We start from the raw sequence: 2735 nt of genomic DNA on the forward strand, positions 1-2735 counted from the left end.
AACAAAAATTAATTAAGCGTTATAAATCATTGGGATCATTGTACGTCTACGAAGCTTATAAACCATGATTCAATAATGAAAGGTTTTGTAAGAAAAACTTTCTCTCGCTCTAATTTTATCAATGACACTCCCACCCTACTCCTAAAAACAAAAACAGTGATATTTCTTTTCCGAATTTCTTTGCAAGTTTTAAGAACATTTTTAAAATGTTAGTAGTGAAATTTTTACTTTTTAAATTTGAAGAAATGTTTGTTCTTCATTCGCTGGCGCCAACAGGACAAAATGGGTGAGAATCGTTGGACTACAGAAATTCAATGTAGGCTAAAGAGACGAAATTCCCTTAAAGGCCGAAATGTATTTGTCGATATTCTTGGAGACCTCTTGATTCTGCCAAGTCGCTGTAAAGTAAAGCGTACAATGGTTTTGGTAAATAAGCCAACGAAGGTATTTAGGTATTGTCCTCCACAACACAATCCTAGTGTCTCCGAATGAGACTTTGACGCATAGGCCCAATCGTCACACGACAGCTCGGTTTAGTCAATGGCGCGAAGTAATTGCACACCTAAAAGGTGTACGCACGAGGCGAACGTTGGCTGGCGACCAACTTTGTTGAAAGCGATTTAGTTGAAAGGCCGTTCAACTAAAAGTAGAACGCAAAGTTGAACAATGCAAACGCCTTTTTATGGCGAATATTTTGATATTTTTTTATATTTTGATATTTTTAGTCATTCAAATTTTTTTTCGTGCAACCCGGCGTGAGGTGAACGCAAAAGTTGCCTGAAAATCGCCTCGTGCGAAAGCCCCATTACGCCACTTCTCATTTGACGATGTAGATCACGTTCCCTATCTCAGTCGTTCAGTAGCTGCGTGCCATTTTTATTCTTCCTGAGTTCGTCCGGCACGAATCGCCAATTGCGGCTGTGTAAGCCAGTGTTGAATATTCTCCCCAGAACATTAAAAGTGCGACATCAAAGAATTCGAATTACCATATTCGAAACAATCGAGCCATAACCGCGAAAGAAACGTAAGCTCCAAATTTTTTTATTTGCCGTTTTTTTTAAAAATAAATATTGCATATTTTCCACAAACAAATAGCTTCTTCATATCCATCATCTGGCAAACAAATACAACAATAAAAGCTGAAAGTGGACCATCCCTCGAGTTATGCGCCATCTGACGTTCGCAAGTTTGGTATATATGTACATAGAAATATTTATTTTTAATAACAATTGGGGGTTATATTCGATGTAAATAAGCTTGTTTAAATTAAGCAATTAAATCAAATTCGTTTTTGTTTTAAAATACCACCATTCACTATTATCCACACCTTTTTATGGAATTTAGCTCCCATTTTAGGAAGTGTGATTGAATTCTTCCCCTTTTTCTCCTGCTTCCATTAATCATCCCTGTGGGTGGGAGTGCCAAATTTTAGAAAAAAGCTACTTACAAAACCTTTAATAATTGAATCATGCTTATAAACGGAGTATCTGAGTTTTACGAAATATCAATGAATGGGCGTGAAGTGACATATAAAAATTATACTTTAGATAGATCTCACAAAAATTCAAAAAAATTTCATCAAAATTTAAAAACTTGTTCAGAATTTCTAGAAAATGTTCGAGTATGCAGTTTTGTAGCCCGTTCAATTTTAGTAAAACAAGGTGTAAGTTTAAAGTCACTAAAAACTACCGTTGATTTTTTAGAATTTTTTTTTGTGGAGGTTATTGCGCGTTTTCTTCCATATAACGCGTGATCAAAATCTATTTTCTTCTCTGTGCGAATTTATCGTGATAGATGCGGAATAAAGGGCCACTTACATAAGACTTTTGCTTCGCTTTGCTTCATAATTCCGCTTTGACGGATAAGTTCAATACATGATTTTATTAGAGCCTTGCTAAATAGAATGCGAGGAAAGCAAAGCAAAGCAAAATCATGGGCAACTCTCAACTTTTGCGCGCTTTGGTAATCAGCTGTCTACATGTATATTTTCTCGTGCTCTTGCATTTGATTTTAATGACAAAAATAAGGTAAACAGGAATTATTATTGCTATTATTAATGCATATTATTATATTGTTATCTATTTTACAGGGATAAAATATGGAAGGAAAGGAGAACGCAGAAGCTGTCAAAGCGTTTATTGCAGCATACCTTCTATGCTTCACGCTTTGTTGCCAAAGTTCGAACTGTCAAGCAAAGCATGGAAAGCCTTATGTAAAGGGCCCTTAAGCGACTGGAACACGGATGTTTGTCAAAAGCATATGATTTAGAACTCGCGTAAATGCACATTTGTTAACTGCGATAGCACGAACGCTCTTCGAAAACATATGTTCGAAAATGCTAAATGTTGCATTTTAAATGCAGCAAAAACGCTGCATAAAACTATAAACATTTTAAATAATTTTGATAAATTTATTTTTACACTTTTTCATCTGTACTGCAACAGCTTCGTTGTAGTTAAACGGCAATAATTCAACAAACTGCTGATCGCTGTCACCGACAGATATTCCTATTCGAAATGGCAATTCGTTTTTTTTTTTGTTATGGGGACGACATTCTTTTTATTCCTAACTTAAATTTTAATGATTTAATAGTAGTTCCAAAATACTGAAAGTGTATGCAAATAAATTGTTTAATATACTCGTTTATCACGATGTAGCGAACAAAGTTGGCGTTTGCTTTTGCCGTTTTTGACCGTTCTCAATTTATAGTAAACAACGCATTTTCTCACATTTTC

The sequence above is a fragment of the Rhagoletis pomonella genome, unplaced genomic scaffold (assembly GCF_013731165.1).
Source record: "Rhagoletis pomonella isolate Grant_MI unplaced genomic scaffold, Rhpom_1.0 Rhpom_scaffold_00013, whole genome shotgun sequence".
In the NCBI taxonomy this organism is placed as follows: domain Eukaryota; kingdom Metazoa; phylum Arthropoda; class Insecta; order Diptera; family Tephritidae; genus Rhagoletis; species Rhagoletis pomonella.